The 17,159-nt window shown below is 44.3% G+C and overlaps 1 protein-coding gene across 1 annotated transcript in view; it reads right to left on the reverse strand.

Moving 5' to 3' along the window:
* The window catches only part of Enox1 (ecto-NOX disulfide-thiol exchanger 1), a 552,113-nt gene extending 535,359 nt beyond the window's left edge, over positions 1-16,754 (reverse strand). Inside the window, 1 exon segment of the mRNA XM_037208374.1 lies at positions 16,498-16,754. The gene's annotated coding sequence lies outside the window, so the exon portion shown is untranslated.
* Positions 16,755-17,159: the final 405 nt, after the last annotated feature.

Consider the following 17,159-nt stretch of genomic DNA (forward strand, 5'->3'; position numbering starts at 1 on the left):
TTTGAGCCCTCTGCAATACCAAACATGTTTAATAGCGATTCTCAGGAGGATCTCTTCAATGCTGCATTTTTATTTTGATACTCATTGTTGCATTCCTTTCTCTGAAATTAGGTAAAATAAAAGAAAGCTGGTTATTAGTAGTTTCTGTGTTAAAGTAGAGGGGCATTGTGGAACACAACACAATAGAAGAGAGGACTCACGTTCTTGTTTCCTCCACTTACCAGCAAGGACAGCAGACATGGTACTGGACTTCTCTGTGCTACAGTTTACTCTTATTGACATCAACAACTGCTGTGGGGATGAAAAAAAAATCCTATGCACACATGCCTGAGAACACTCCAAGATATTCACCACCAGATCGGGAAGGATGGCTCAGCCATTAAGAGCACTTGTTGGGGTCTTACAGAGGACCCAGTTCGGTTCCCAGCACCCACATGGCACCACACCACCATTTGTAACTCCAGTTCCTGAATAAAGTAAAAATAAATAAAAGCTTTTAAAACGATATTCACGGTAGACTGAGTTTTTCAAGCAGGCTTCTATTCACACACCCTTCTCACCCACACTAATCAAAGCAATTCTGCTACACTGCATGTCTGCACTGGGTCCCTGAGTGTCCATCAGCTCAGTAAGTCTCCTTATTCCTTGCCTCAAAAGTGTGGCCTCCACAAGGCCTGGCCACTACAGAAATCACCGATCCCTAAGCTAATTTTCTCCAATAAATTCAACCACAAGATTTTCAGCAAAACTAGTTGAGAGCACAGAGAAAACATACGAATGGTCATCAACTCCCCTGACTTCCCATCATGCTTCACTGGTCTTTCCCACACATACTGAAATGAAAAGGATGATAGTAACGGCTCATACGAGCCAGCACCTGCCATCAACCAGACAAGGTGGGCACCCAGAGGCTTCCAAATAGTTATCTCTGGGCTATCACCCACCAGAAACTAGGCTCATAACTGGTAGAATACATCACTTCTGTCTACAGCAGCTATGGTCAGCTTCAAATGATGTCATTTCAAAATTGTTCTGCAAGAGAAACTGTTACATCTGAGATCTTCCTTTAGCTCTGAAACCTCTACTTAAAAGATTTAGAATCTTGAAACAACAACAACAAAAAAAAAACCAAATAAATATTAAAGAAAAAAAAAAAACTTCCAACAGGAAGTTGAGTGATACCAGCATATTATTAGCAAAAGTACCATGCTATAAATAAGATGGCTCCTGGCTAGTAAGATGTAAACTTTGGATCCAACATTTTTTAATAGTAATTTACCAAAGGGCTGTCACCACATGAATATCAAGAGAATATTTTAAGTGTACTCAGAGCAGCCGTGGTCTCTGAAATAAAAATTAGAAACTCATGTCTGTCAGCAACGCTGGAGAAAATTCCAACAGACACCATTAGCTACCAACTCCGAAAGGCTTTTCAGAACTTAGTTCCTGACTCATGCGGGTGAGATGGAATTAGCGTAAACTCCCTAAATCTGAGGCAGAGAGAAAATGGCAATGGCGTGGCTGCTGTGCTACCACCACGACAAACGGCCGAGAAAAATCAGCTTACAAGGGTTCATTTTCCCTCACAGTTGCAAAAGTTGCAGTCTGTGGTTGATTAGCCACACGGTTTGGGAGCCTCTGAAGTGGAGCATCATGGTGACAGCACACAGCGGAGAACACTGTTCACCACATGGAAGCCAGAAAGCAGGGTGAGGATGAGCAAGGGTCACAGTCTTATTAGGAGTCCTAATCCTACCTCATAAAAGGTCCACAGTCCCAAGGGCACTGTAGGCTGGGAGCAAGCTTCAACACACGGACCTTTGAGAGAACACTCAAATTACAACAGCAGAGTTTTTCAATAGATTTATCATTATTATGCCAGTTTGGCCCAAGAATTGTGTTTCTTACCATGAATGTTATCCTAGTCAGGGTTACTTTTGCTGTGATGAAACCCCATGACCAAACCAAGAAAGGATTTATTCATCGTACACTTCCACATCACGGTTCATCATTGAAAGAAGTCAAGACAGGAACTCAAACACAGCAAGAACCTGAAGACAGGAGCTGATGCAGAGGCATGGAGGGATGCTGCTCATTGGCTTGCTTCCCATGGCTTGCTCAACCTGCTCTCTTATAGAACCCAGGACCACTGGGTTCCACCACCCATGATGGCCAGGCCCTCCCCAGTCAATCACTAATTAGGAAAATACCTGATAGGCTTGTGTGCAGCCCAATACCTCTTATGGAGGTATTTTCTCAGTTAAGGATCCCTCCTCTCCAGTCACTCTAGCTTGTGTCAAGTTGACATAAAACTAGCCAGCACAAAGGTACCCAATACAAGCATTCAATCATTAAAAATACAAATCATGCCCTCTATCAGATGTGGGGTTGGTGAAAATCTTTTCTCATTCTGTAGGCTGTCGTTTTGTCTTATTTACTGTGTCCTTTGCCTTACAGAAGCTTCTCAGTTTCAGGAAGTCCCCTTTAATTATTGTTCTCAATGTCTGTGCTACTAGTGTTATATTTAGGAAGTGGTCTCCTGTGCCAAAGTGTTCAAGACTACTTCCTATTTTCTCTTCTATCAGGTTCAGTGTAACTGGATTTATGTTGAGGTCTTTGATCCACTTGGACTTGAGTTTTGTGCATGGCGATAGATATGGATCTATTTGCAGTCTTCTACATGCTGACATCCAGTTATGCCAGCACCATTTGCTGAAGATGCTTTCTTTTTTTCATTGTACACTTTTGGCTTCTTTGTCAAAAATCAGGTGTTCATAGGTGTGTGGGTTAATGTTAGGGTCTTCAATTCAATTCCACTGGTCCACATATCAGCTTTTATGCCAATACCAAGCTGTTTTCATTACTATAGCTCTATAGTAGTGCTTATGTCAGGGATGGTGATGCTTCCAGAGGTGGTTTTGTTGTACAGGATTCTTATAGTTACCCGGCAGAGATCTACAGCCAATCACTAGACAGAGCTCCAGGAGTCCAGTCAAAAAGAGAAAAGACAGATTCTATGAGCAAGTGCATCAGGATCATGATGGGGAAGCATGCAGGGACGACCAAACCAAACTAGAGGGAACTCATGAAAGTTGGACCAATGGCTGTGGAGCCTATATGGGACTGAACTAGGCCCTTTGCATGGTGAGACAGTTGTATAGCTTGATCTGCTTGGGGGGCCCCTGGGGATAGGATCAGAATCTATCTCTGGTGCATGAGCAGACTTTGTGGAGCCCACTACTTATGATGGGACACCTCATGCAGCCTTGAGGCAGGGGGAAGGGCTTAGACTTGCCTCTACTGGATGTACCTCCACATGGGAGGCCTTGCCTTCTTGTGGAAGGGAGTGGGGGATGGGTTGGGAGAGGGCGGGGGGGAAGGAAGGAAGAGGGGGATCTTTGATGTATAAAATGAATGAAAACATTTTCTTAATAAAAATATATAAATCATATATTATATATACATATATATTATACACACCATCTGAAATGAAATGATGCCTACATTAGAAAAAAACAACAGGTTGTAGAGAAACATAAATCAAAAATTCCATTTGTTTACAATGTTGTTTGTATGTAGTGTTTATGTGAATACAACCCCACTCACTCCCGCCCACCTCCACACACAGCAGAGTGGGAGGTATGCGAGGGACACTTTTTCTAAAGTGTCAGCAACGGTTGTCTATGGGGCTTCTGAGGAATGGTCTGTTCTTCCCGCATCTTTTATAGTGTTTTATTTCATAATGGCATGCGTTTTTTGTGAGGAGAAAATTAAACTTAAAAATAACCTGGGTATTTACTGATTCTGTCTGTATTACAAAATAAATGGACAGCTTTGCCTCCAAGCTCTCTCTAAACTTAAATGTTCTGGGAGAAGAAAAATAATGAAGAAACAAGCCAGGCACTCAGAATATTATGCCATTATAAGATTCCGTGATGAAGCAATGGCACCTCTTTCAGGGCTGAATGTACACACGTTGAAAGAGGAGCACAGCCAGAGGTTTCGAAGTGTCTTTCCATCCTCCAGGAGACCGGAAATAGCACTGATCAAGAGGAAGCTTCTTCTCTCAGAAACTGAGCTTCATCTAACCCAAGAATGCTCACACTGGAAAGACAGAGGCATGGCAGAGCAAACAGACAATGTATCAAGGACGCCACTCAGAGGTGCAGAGGGCAGCCAGGCGCAGGTCTAATGTACCGGGCAGAGAAGGTTAGCTTATCCCCGAAGGAGGCTGGATAGCCACACTCTTCTTGGACAAATCCCTAATGTGTCCATAAGGTTTGAATCTTTATTTCAGTCACTTAAACCTTCCCAAGGTAATGGTTTCAAGGGAACCAAAAGACTATGGCTCCCTCTTAGTTTCGTGTCTGAAGTTATCACTGAGCCCATTTGGTATAGACTGTTGAGGAATGATTATTTCAAAGATTTCTAAACACTGTTGGGATATGCACATTTGAGTGCCACAGATTTGCTTGGGCTGGCAACACCCATTGTGGACAAATAGAACAGAAGTCAAGATAAAAATTGTGATCTGTTTATTGGTAAATGTTAACTATAGCTTTTTAGATCTCAAAAAAATAGTCTCAAGTACCCTAGCTTCTAAAATCAGTTTAATTGGTATGAACATTTCTTTAAAGTAATAGGAATTTTACAAAGATAAGGTAATATTTTTTACAAGTTAATTTCTACTAATAATTTATTTATTTTATGATAAATTGCTATATTGCATTTATTCAGTCTGTTACTGTTGCATATTGGGAGAGTCAGACTGTTCCAAGAAAAAAAATCAAAAATAAATTCTACCCAACCAAACATTTATATTGCATATTTAGCTTAGGCATCAAGTTATAAAGAATCCCCAAACAGCATTTATCCCACTCAACATTCTATATGTTCCATATATTCTATATGTGTAATTGTGTATTTGTCTATTTTATACCCAGGACTAGTGCAATCCTGCCGAGATGGGTAGTTGGACGCTTTTAATCTTCAGTACAGAATGAACAAGAAGAAAACCATGGCTGGTCCTCATGTCTTCACCGCAGTAAGAATCCTTCTGGGACCATCTTTAGTCCTTCTGCACCAGTTATGTGAGCTAGACTCAAGTAGCTATAGGTCTACCAAGCATTCCAGACAGGCCCGACGTACATAATTACAAGAGTGCTCAATCTCTTGCAGATAATCAAACGTGATTGTGTGACTCTTGTCTCAGATCATTCTAATCATCTCTATCTGGGCCCATTATCCTTGTGCCTTGTTCAGGAGCCCATAACCATTGGACTTGACAAATCATCCCCATGTTGGTCCTATTGCTTCCAGTCTTTCCCCTTCTGAGTCCTCTCTAGGCTCCCCAGAAAGATCATGAATACCAACACCAGTCCTCAGCACTTCCCTTGACTCTTCGGGTGACTGTGCCAGTACAGGGTTTCCATGTGCAAAGAAAAAAACAAACGCTTTACAGGATGCACACGTGGTACTTTCACAACCTTTCAAGTGCACTAAATGCAACTGTAGTGTTCATTTCCAAATGTTTCACGCTATGTTGTATGAACTTTCCTCAATTTGAAAAGAAGGACAGATGAAATCCTCTGAATAGCTCCCCAGCACTCCTAAGGGAAGATTTAAGTTCAGGCCACAGAGCAGAAGGCATTATCAGTCTCACTAGCCTCCTTCTTATACACAGCCTACTCTCACTATCTGATGCCCAGCAATGTTGACTGGCCATTTTTTTAGTTTCCAAAAACCAAGCTCTTTCTGGGCACCACACATAGGACTCCCCATCTGGATAATCTTAACCACCCTTCAGGCATTAATTGATAAATTACTCTCCCTAGAAGACTCCCCTGACCACTGTACCCTCATTATACTCTTACAGAGAAACCTTGTCTTTTCCAAGAGCTTATCACAAGTTCCAATTATATAATTATTTTGTGTTTACTTATTTAATGTCATTACCAGTAAGCTATGAACTCCCAGGAATCGGGAATAATGATTATTTCAGTCACTACTGTGTTCTCAGCATCTAGTGTGAACCTGGCACAATAAATACCTATTCATTTGGCACAATGACTATCTAGCATGCCTTTCTCCCAAAACATTAAATCTCTACTCCAAAACGAATATCAAGCTAGGTCACAATGCTGTGTGAGATTTAAAATGCATGGGTCAAAAGTAATACTTTAACAGGCAGCTTTTCAGAATCAGAAACTACTTAGAGCTCACCCAACACTAACAGTGGTGAGCACTTTGACCAATAAACAGAATCAGCAGAGTCTATGACTTCCAAATACCCACTGTGTGTTACACGTCAAAACTGAGTCTCAAAAACTTAGAAATGTAGAGTTTAAAACTCTGTCCACACACCACCGCACCAGACTGTGTAACCAGGAGAGGGAGCGTGCATCTCTGTAGAAGGATGTAAGTGAAATGGGTAAAAGACTTGGGGGGGGGAGATATAGCACAAGAAAGGATTATTTTCTCTTGTGTAGGCATGGACCTCTTGAAGAAAGAAAGGGGCATAGAGTGTCACCAGAGAGAAAAGGAGTCTGGACTCAGTCAGTTCAGTGATATAATAGCAAGGGAAAGAGGAGAAAGTCACACCAGCGCAAGCGTAATTGATGCTTTGTTACTAAACAGTTCTTCGTTGATTACAGGTGAGCAGGTGACTCGTCTTTTTCCAGCCCGGCACTTGTATTAACTCGAATCCTAATTTTCCCATGAAGCTGAAGTGTGTCTTAATTACTTGCCTTGAAGCTTATGCTCATCTGAAATAAGCTTATTTCTTTTCCATTGTCAGCTCGTCCAGAGCCACCTAATCCACAACCCACAGCCCAGCACTCACCACTTCTTATCATTACCGAGAGCAGAGGCAAGCAAGCAGCCTTATGGGCAGGTTCCAGACAGACCCATCCCTTCATAACCATGTGCACCAGCCCACAAAACATCCCCACACCCTGTGCCCACCATGAGGCCAGGAGAACACATTCAGTGGCCGTTCCAAAGGCCATCCTTCAATACTTAAATTTATTTTACCAAAGGTCTGCATTTTTCCACGTTCTGCATCTGTATGGCTGGTGACAATATAGATAGTTGTTAACTCTAAGAATATCCACCATGCAGGCTGCAATGGTCAGTGGGCTGTTTCTGGCATCTAAGGTTAGAGCACTTCAGATAGTTGATGTGCTCTTGTGAGCATCTCGGTTGGATACCTCTAATCTTTTGTTTGTTTGTTTGTTTGTCGTCGTTCCCCCCCCCCCCAAAGGGTTCCTCTGTAGCTTTGATGCCTGTCCTGGAACTCGCTCTGTAGACCAGGCTGGCCTCAAACTCATAGAGATCCACCTGCCTCTGTCTCCTGAGTGCTGGGATCAAAGGCATGCGCCACCACCGCCCTGCTCTAATCTTTGTCTTAAAAAAGGGCTCCAACACCCAACTCTATCTTTGGCTAGGTGCCCTGGAGAATGGATGGATGAAGCTCAAGGACCAATATGGTGGCAATCAATGGCCAATAAGACCATTTTGGGGGAGAGGCGTATCTGAGCAATCACTGCCCCACCACCATCTCTCAGGATGCAAAGTAACTAACTATTTTGTGGTCCCTTCCTCAAGGTAGTGTGAGTACATTACAGTCCTAACTTTGGTGGTCCCCAATTTGCCTTTGTCACTTGCTTTATAGATAAAGTCTACTTGAGTCTAGCTCTCTTCTTTCCAAAGCGTTCTCATCAGCATTCTTACCACTGTGTTGGTTGTGGAAACACATATACTTCTACAGGAGGGAGGCAGAGGAGTCTAAGAAAACACACAAAAGCTATCTTAATGCAGACAAGTGCAACGTCAGTAAATGCAAACCCGGATGCAGCAGAGACTTGACCCACAAGCACGTTAATATGTTAAGGGTTTTCCACAGACATGGGCTCAGAAAGAACTGCTGTCAGGAGGAAAGGTTAGTGGGGGTGGGGGTTAGGGGGTGTTAGAAGACAGCAACAAAGACATTGGAAAGAAATCCGACAAATCATTTGACAACGAGAACCTGGTACTTTGAAACAAAGTCCTAAATGGTCAGGAAAGAGATGGAGACTGGAGTACAGTGGTGTGATTATGAACACAGGATTATCAGATTTGCATCACCTCTATGCTTTAAGGAACTGAAAGATGTCCACTTAAGGAAACAGAAACCCCTCACACCTTTCCCACTGAGGAAACAACAGAAAATTGCTTACTCCGACGACAGAGGAATGGGCAGCTTCAAGCCATCAGATGGTCTAGAGGTTCCTTTGTTATTATTTCAAACAATTTTTAAATTTAAATATATTTTGATCATAGTCTTCCCTTCCCAAGTCCCTAAAGATACTCTCCCCTCCCTGTCCACCCAACTTTAAATTCTTTCTCAAAAAAAAAAAAAAAATCCAATGCAACAACAAAAGCTCCCCAAATCAAGAAAATAAAATGAACACCCAAAAAGAAAAACTGTGGAGTCCATTATATGTTGGTCATACAAGTTTGCCCTGGAGTTGTTGATATACCCAGTGTCACTTCATTGGAGAAAACTGATTTTTCTCTCTTCCAGAAAGTGTAAATGACAGCTCAGTTGTTAACCTTTACCCTAGTGGCTAGGTTTTCATTCATTCATTTTTCAAAAATATAGTAAGAAAAACATCACATCAAAGTTGGACAAGACAAACTAACAGAGGGAAAAGAGCTCAAAAGAAGGCACAAGAACCAGAGACCTACTCGTTTGCGCACTTGGGAATCTCATAAAAAGACTAAACTGGAAGCCATACTATATACACGTAGGACCTGGTGCAGGTCCTGTGCATGCTGCTTCAGTCTCTGTGAGTTCACGAGCTTTGCTCAGGTTGATTTAAAAGGCCTTGTTTTCTTGGTGTCCTCCATCCCCTCTGGCTCTTACACTCTTTCTGCCTCCTCTTCCATAAGTTCCCTGAGCTCTGACGGGAGGACTTTGATGGCAATATCCCATTTAGGGCTGAGTGTTCTAAGGTCTCTTACTTTCTGCATAATGTCTGGCTGTGGCCTCTATATTTGTTCCCATCGCTGCAAGAGGAAGGTTCTCTGATGATGGCTGAGCAAGGAGCTGAACTATGAGTATGGCAGAATATCATTAGGAGTCATTTTATCACTACATTTTTTTTTTCTTTAGCCTTGCATTATTTGACTTTTACCCCAGGTCCCTGGGCTATCTAGTCTCAGGTTCTTGGTCACCCAAGCACTGTTGGGTATGGGTTGCATCTCGTGGAGCGGGCCTTAAGTCAAGTCGGCGATTGGTCGGTTACTCCCACAAGCTTTGCGTGACCACTGCACTAGCATACATTATCTTACAGGCACTACTTCATTGTAGATCAAAGGGTCTGTGGCTGGCTTGGTGTTCACATTTCTCTTTGGTAGCATGGAGCATACTTTGCTCTACAAACACACTGGAATGCAGCGGGGAAGGCTCTATTTAGGGACCAGTTCAACATCTCCTGTTCAGAGTTGCCTCAGATAGAATGTAAGTGCAAGCTATCTGCCTGGGAACCAGTATAATGGTGGGAAGAGACACAGCCTTTAACTCCCCAGGGTACCAGACAGCCTCTCTGGGTTACTGAGGAGCCGTTTCATGGTGCAACTCTAGGACACAGGACAGGGCATCCATCATGGCTATCATGGTTATCATGAGCCAGCTCAGCTATGCTGAGGTCCACTGTGAAGGCCATTTACTTACTACACTACCAAGCTAAACAACATAAGAGGGGAAGGGGGAAATATTTACAGAAGCATGGGGTGTCTGATGCCGAATATGAAGCCGACTCTGGCCTCTCCCCCAGCTACGTCTCTGCACATTCCTAAGGGTCTTGGTAGGATCTGCAAACTAGCACTGTGATAGGTATGGCATGAGAGTCCTGTGAACAGGCAGATTTGAGATGGGCTGGCTGATCTCACTAAATTTCAAAACCTTTGGTGGACCCTGTCAACTCTTTTGAAGAGCACAATGAATTTGTGTACTTTTCTGAAAGTAAAAATGTTCTCTCCAAACAGCTGGAATGAAGTATTAAGAGTCTATAAACCATGGAGCCAAGTACAGTACCATTCATACAGCAAATGCTCAATAAATGTTTGTTGAAGAAATAGTCTCTAAGATGGCATTATGAATGCCCCTACACCAGGAAGAAAAAAAATGGCTCTAAATAAAAGAGTAAGTACAATTTCACTACTAGAACCAGACAAATGTATACTGATCACTGATATATATGGAAGGCAGTCAGGAATCCCTGTTAGAAGGCATAGGTTAAAAATATCCATCATTCAAACTATTTGGTACCAGAAGTATTTTGAATTTTATTTGCAGATATTTACATACATGTAATGAGACATCTTAGGGGTGAGACCTGAACATAAAACTCAGTTATGTTTTATATACATGTAGCCTAAAGGAAACTTCACACTATATTTTTATTATACCCACAATCTAGACAGCAACTCATCCCCACCCCATAATGTAAGGCATGGAATTTCCCACTTGTAGACTATAGACTTCCTAACCAGGGATATTGAACTTTACTTTAACCATTTATCACCTTACATGTCATGAAAGACGTGCCGATATGCATCCAGGAATAAAACCCTTCATAGGAGACAAACACCCAAGCAGTGGGAAATAAAGGTATGAGCAATCGGAACTCAGGCCGGGGTCCTCACCCACCCTCCATCACCAAGACGCATCAGGACAAAGGTCTTTCTCGATGGTATAAATCCTGGGCATCTGGATAGCAACAGTGACTCTGAGCTCTGTCCTGTATGTGCACAATGGCTTCTGAGGCTTTCGAGATGCACAAGGTGTCCCCTTGCAAATGAGACCAAGGCACTTGAAGTCACTAACACACCTCATCCATGGTACTTCCCCACCATTTGGGATGTTAGGCACCAAGCCTTGGCTGCATTCCAGTCTGGATAATTACATGAAGCTCGCAGACTTTACTCTCCAGTGCCAGCCAAATAAAGTATTCCTTCGGACTTACAGCCATAACCTTTGTTATGTTGCTGTGGGCTCTTAAAGAGCTGCTCCATACTAGGGATGGCTATATTTGTGGAAAAAAAAATCAATAATTCTGGTGTGACTTTACACTAGGAGGAAGCATATTCCCAAAAATCACTGGCTAAGTTAGCTATTTCAGATTTGTTAATATAAAAGCTATTAGAAAATGACAGTACTGTCTTCTCCATATTCTAAGCTTCTACTTTTCACTTGGAGGAAGACTGAAATATTTGCATTATTACACAGAGAAGAAGGGAAGATGGACTAACCCCACAGAGCATATCTGGGGTGTCATCCATCATGCCAGCTGTGAGTCCTGAATATTGTTCCAGCTGCTACAGTTGGTTATATTATCAAATAACTGTACAAACTTTCCAACAAGAGTAAACTTGATTCTTTCTATGCTATCCTATTTTGAAAAATCTGAATAGTTTATCTTCACCTTCAATATGACCACACACAAATCTTCCAGTCAAATACTAGTTCTATCCACAAGAGTTATAGACCTTTCAACTTCCAATGCATGTATATGTGCACAGAAGTAAACACAGTTCTAAGGGTGGGAAGAGATGCTTGGCTGGCTAGCCTGCAGGGTGGCAATGGCATGCTGCTTATGCATTTACTTGTTTGTTTTCAGTAATAATCCTATTTGGGTGGGTGAGAGTTTACAGGATCTAAGCGCGGAAGATGCCATAAGGAAATTGAAACTGTAAACATCTTTTATTTAAATCATCTCTTCAGCACATTTAAAAAAAAAAGCAAACTGACTCCAACTATATTCTATCATAAGGATATAAACAGCAAAAGGAAAAGGCATTGAGTGTTGTGTATTATTTGTTTGTACCTATAAACACATTATCTTATAAGAGAAAATAGGAGAGGGAAGTGAAATTCCAGGATTCCAGCAGATTAAATATGTTATCAAACATTTAACACCCTACTATACAAATGCATTTAGAAATGTCAGAATTTCTTTTCTTAAATAACCTTAAAATTTAGATTACTCTCCAAAGTTCCAAAACAAATACCTATTGTGGACAAACCATACTCCGACAATGGAAAAGTTTTGTGTTTTTATTTGGGTAAACCAGTGGAGTTCACTTGAAATCTGCCAAGCTACTATTGTTTGAAAATCTTCCTAGCTAGGACAAATTAATAGCAGGCTTCTAAAGCTAAGTTAGACATGCTGCAAATCAATTTATCCCCCCTACCAATCTGCTAAAGTGCATCTTTTCTGGTGAGAATGTCTTTTCAATAGTACTTAATATTGTCGCTCCACTGTTCCCCCCATCAGTCCACCCTGGTTCCTGTACTGAAGGTATTGTGTTATCATTAAATGCTTACTCTGCTCATCAACGACGGGCATTGGGGAATGCAGATTCTTTACTAGCAAAAAGAACTTCAAAACGTATCATGCATGCAATACATTTCCTCAGGTTAGAAGAAATGCTGGAATTGTGCCAGGTGCTCTAAGTTTACCGCCGATAATACGTTCGTGTTCATTTTTGAGCCTGAGAACAATCTAGACTACAACCATCTAGACCTTTAGAGACTGACCTTCTACAGACACACTAGAACCCTAAAATGAACATGACGGTAAATTCAGTGTCACCTTCACTTAAGACCCTAGATCATGTGTGATGTAGGAAACTGTGATATCTGCACTCTTGTAGAAAGACAAACTGACCAACACAATCTTGAATCTCACCGCCATCAAAAATTTACACACTGGGACTGTTAAGATAATGCAGTTGGTAAATTACTTGCTAAACAAGCTTAAAGACCTGAATTTGTTGAAAAACAAAAGACAAAAATCACATCTAATTTAAAAAAAAAAAATATAGTGGTGTATCCTGGTAAGTCTAGCCCTGGGGCCTGAAGCCAGCAAGAGACCTTGGCTCAGAAAATAAAGTGGAGTGGACGTAGGTAGATGGAACAATATCCAAGTATGCCCTCTAGTCTCTGCATGAGAATGAACCTGTACACAAAGGTACACACACACACACACACACGCACGCACGCACGCACGCACGCACGCACACACACACACACAAAAATTCTCACACAGAATAAGAGATTATTAAAGACTGTTCAAATCTATAAATAACTAGCAAGGCATTGAGCTTCCAAGTGTTGGGAAAGAGGCGGGTTCATGGGACTGGATGCAGAATAAATTGTATGCTGTGCCTCTCAGACCACAGTGTAGCCCTGTGTGTCCATACTGATCTTTACTTGCAATTACTGCTGTACTTTCTGAGTATCCTGATTTAATCCCAGCTACAAATTCTATGTAAATAAAGGATGAAGGCAGAATGATTCAGAGGAGAAAATCGTCAAGTATTTCCCAGTGAAGGTAGTCTGTGGGTTGTCACCAGGCTGTCACATCCTCCCCCCTTCTTCCTCAGTAATGCACAGAATTAAATGGTTGAGCTAGAGAGCATCACTCTCTGCGAATCTTTTAGCAGTAAAAGGCTGCCATCTATTCACAGACCTAACTCAAGTTTTTATAACATCCCAAGAGCACCTGACAGTGGCGAAAATGTGTTTACAATGTTTAATGATTCTGAAGGGGAGAATGGGAAAGGTCTAAACCTCTCTCCCACTTGGGTGTTTCTGTTTACACCAAGATTAAGAGGGCAATCAAAATCAGCTACTCCGTTTCGCTCAACAAAACCACATAATTCTTATTACAACCAAAAAATTCAAAATTATTTTAATAACGGCTTTAAAAAGAGATAGGTCCACCTGTCTGAAATGCAACTTGTAGGTGTGTCTTATGTGGAGGGCTTCGATGCCTGAGCTACAGGCTGAGTCTCAGGATGTGCAAGCAGCTGTCACTGCTTTGTTTTTCATTCACAGTAGGTGGTTGCCTGGCAACAAAATACTATTGTCTGTTTCTGTGATCTATTGGCCAATTCTACTGGTGATAATGCTTTTACAGTTTAAAACAGGGCCACCTTTCGGACAAGAAGAGATAAGCAAAAATTCTAAGGCTGACAATAATGCATATATATGAATACATTGCATGTACCCTAAAATTATGTGTATTAATTTGTGACTGTATGCAGATATCAATATATATTTTGCACATATGTTTGTGCTATGATACACATTCTTTTCTAGTCTACATACATCTAGATTTCGTAGGCCCACAGCCAGCATCTAAATCCATGTGGGAAAATCAGCATGAACTAGAGAAATAAAAACACAGTAAGAATCATCTTCTCAGCAACAGCAATGACTTCAGATTCGTCAGATGTGTCCAAGCCTGTTCCTTGAGTATGAAGTCCTCCAGACGGCAAGGCTCTTCTCCGTGCTTATGTAATAATAAGTGGGGAAGCTGTGCCATCACCTTTGATCATCTCACATATTCAATAAGCTGTTTGACTTAATATGTGCTGCCAGTGCGTCCAAAGATCATTCAACTAGTGTTGCTGTTTACACATAGGAATCTTTGAAATTTATTCATCTTAAAAAATAATTGAACTGTTCTCCCTGGAATAGCCTCACATGATTCTCCACTTTGTTTGGATATGAGTCTCTGGGGAATTATAGTCATGCTATGTTCCTCTTGCATATTTCACCAGCTTACAAATAAAATAATACACGGTGTACTCAGTATAAAGTTGTCAACATTACCCTGCATCGGTTGCTGCCTGCTTCCCATTGACAAGGTTACTAAAGATAAGAATTACAATATTCTTAACATGTACAGACACAACATCAAAACAGCCTGAAGGAATTAAAGCTCAACAATGCTAGAAGCAATCGGGCTTTGAAATGACGAGAAATCAAAATCATTTATACGCATTTCTGGAACGGAACTACACAATGTCAGGACAGTCTGGATTTTACACAATGCTCATTCGTCTTCTCTCACGATATTTCAAAAGCACTTTAATGCTTCCCTCTAGAGGGACGAAATTCATTACCATTTGCAAATCTGCATATTACAAGAAAGCGGAATAATCAATATCCATTATGTGGGCAGACATTATTACTGTAAGTCTCCTATCAAAAGTGCACCGCTGGCAAAACAAAAAGCAAAGTGTGTTAATCACTACCTTAGTACTATAAAAATTACTACTTTCCCGGAGAGCGGTCTTCGGCAGAACGCAGCTGCCTCCCAGTACAGCTCACGGGGACTTCAAGTCTCCACCTACAAATGACCCACCACTTCCTTCTTCTTTGGCTTCTTCAGCACCAGGGTCTCTGCCATCAATCAATTTCCTTTCTCCTTTCTCCGCCCTCTTCAGATCCAGTAAGCACCCTTCCATGACTTCCTCCAAAGGACCAAACTCTAATCCTCAGCCCAGTTTGCTGTGAATCTCCGTCTTGTGCACTTGTTTCCTGCATTCTCCTAAAGCTACTTGTAAAAATCGCTACCACTGAACAAACATAATCTTAGCCAAATTTAAAAATTTGTAAGGTTCTAACAGTGGAAGGCTGCGGAAGAGGGAGTAAGGCGTACGGTGTAAACGACAGGAAGGAGGGTGGCTCAGTTACACACACTGGAATGACTATACCTTAGAACTGGGCTTCCCCACCTGTCGACCCCACTTCCCCCATGTGCTCGCTGCAGGATGACAACCACAACACTCCAGAACCACCCCCCTCCAAGGAGGCGGGGTTACGCCATCAGCCAATCAGAGCCCACGATCCCGGGTGTCCAACCTATGGGGTGGCCGTGGCCGTGCAGGGGGAGGACATGGGGTGGTCCGGGAGGGGCCGCGTCCGTGGGAGGAGTGCACGTGTCCAGAGAGGCTGGGAACCCGCGGGCGCCCAGCTGCCGAGGCTCCGGCCCGGTGTCCGAGTCCAGCTGCCCAGTGCCGTCTCGGACTGGGCAAGGCAGGCGATCGTCCGCCGCCATGGAAGAACCTGTCCATGTGTCCAGTCCCCGGCGAAGAGGGACAGACACAAATAACAACAATAGTACCTCGCGCAGACCGGGCGGGGAGGAAAGTTTCTGGCCCGCGCCAGAGTGGAGACCGCCAAGGCAGGGAGATGCTATACAAGACAGGAGGGGGACACTGTGGGAAGAAGGGGACAACCGGAGGGCTGCACGGGCAGGACGGGGTCCCGGGTGCGGTCCCCGGGAGGCGAGCGGCGGGGTGCGCTGTCCAAGGTGCAAAGGAGGCGGTTGGTGCGTGGCGGGCGCTGAGCCCGAGCGGACACTAGCCGGCCAGAGGCAAAAAGAGCGGAGAACAGCTGTGTGGGGCGCCGGGCACCCCCGGCGCGTAAAAGTGCGGGAGCCCGGGGAGCGGCGGAAAAGGGCGCAGGGGGCTCCCCCACACCGCTGCCTTCCAGCCTCACCTCCAGCTCCGCTCCCCTCCCCCCTCGCCCACTCCTCTCGGTGCCTCCTGGTCCCCGGGCCGCGGCGGGGGCGGGACCGGGAAACCCACCACCACCAACCCCCCTGGACTGCGAGGACCGACAACGCCGGGGATGCTGCGGGCCGCGGAACCGCTTACCTGGGGCTACGGTGCGGGGATTCAAGGCAAGCGAGCGCGGGGCGCGGCGCGGCTCCTCCTCGCCTCGGCGTCTCCTCCCGATCGCGCTTCTGCCGGACTCCGTCCGGGGCGCAGAGCAGCCAGACGGGGCCAGACTGCAGCCGCCGCTCGCGCCGCCGCCGCCGCCGCCGCCGCTGCCGCAGACAGAGGACGCCCCGTGGCGGCTGGAAGCCTGTGTGAGTAGCAGCGCCCGGGAGAGTGGGATCTCTGCTCAGGGGCGCTGGAGACTCCGCGGCTCGGGGCGCGCGGGCGTGCGCACGCGCGCCTTGCCAGTGTGAGTGAGTGTGCGCGCGCGCGCCCAGGGGTGGGGGGAGTCGCGAGGGGCGGGGGGAGAGAGCGAAGCGCAGAAAGAGAGATGCTCGTAGGGACCGAGGCAAAATTCGTCGCCCCCGGAAATCCGTAAAGCGGAGGAAGGATGGGCCGCCTGTCTCGCCCAGAGGAGCTGCTGGCCCCGCGGCGGAGTCAGTCGAGAAGGCGGCGTGGCGCGCTCCAGCCCGGGATCCCGGCCGGCCTGGGGCCCGCCGAGCGCTTGGCCACCGATGCTGCCCAGTCGCTGCACAGGATCGCGCTATCCCCTCGAGGGAGGGGCCGAAGGGGACCAGCTCGTGCCGCTGCTGCCGGTT

Source organism: Peromyscus leucopus, chromosome 9 (assembly GCF_004664715.2).
Source record: "Peromyscus leucopus breed LL Stock chromosome 9, UCI_PerLeu_2.1, whole genome shotgun sequence".
Classification (NCBI taxonomy): domain Eukaryota; kingdom Metazoa; phylum Chordata; class Mammalia; order Rodentia; family Cricetidae; genus Peromyscus; species Peromyscus leucopus.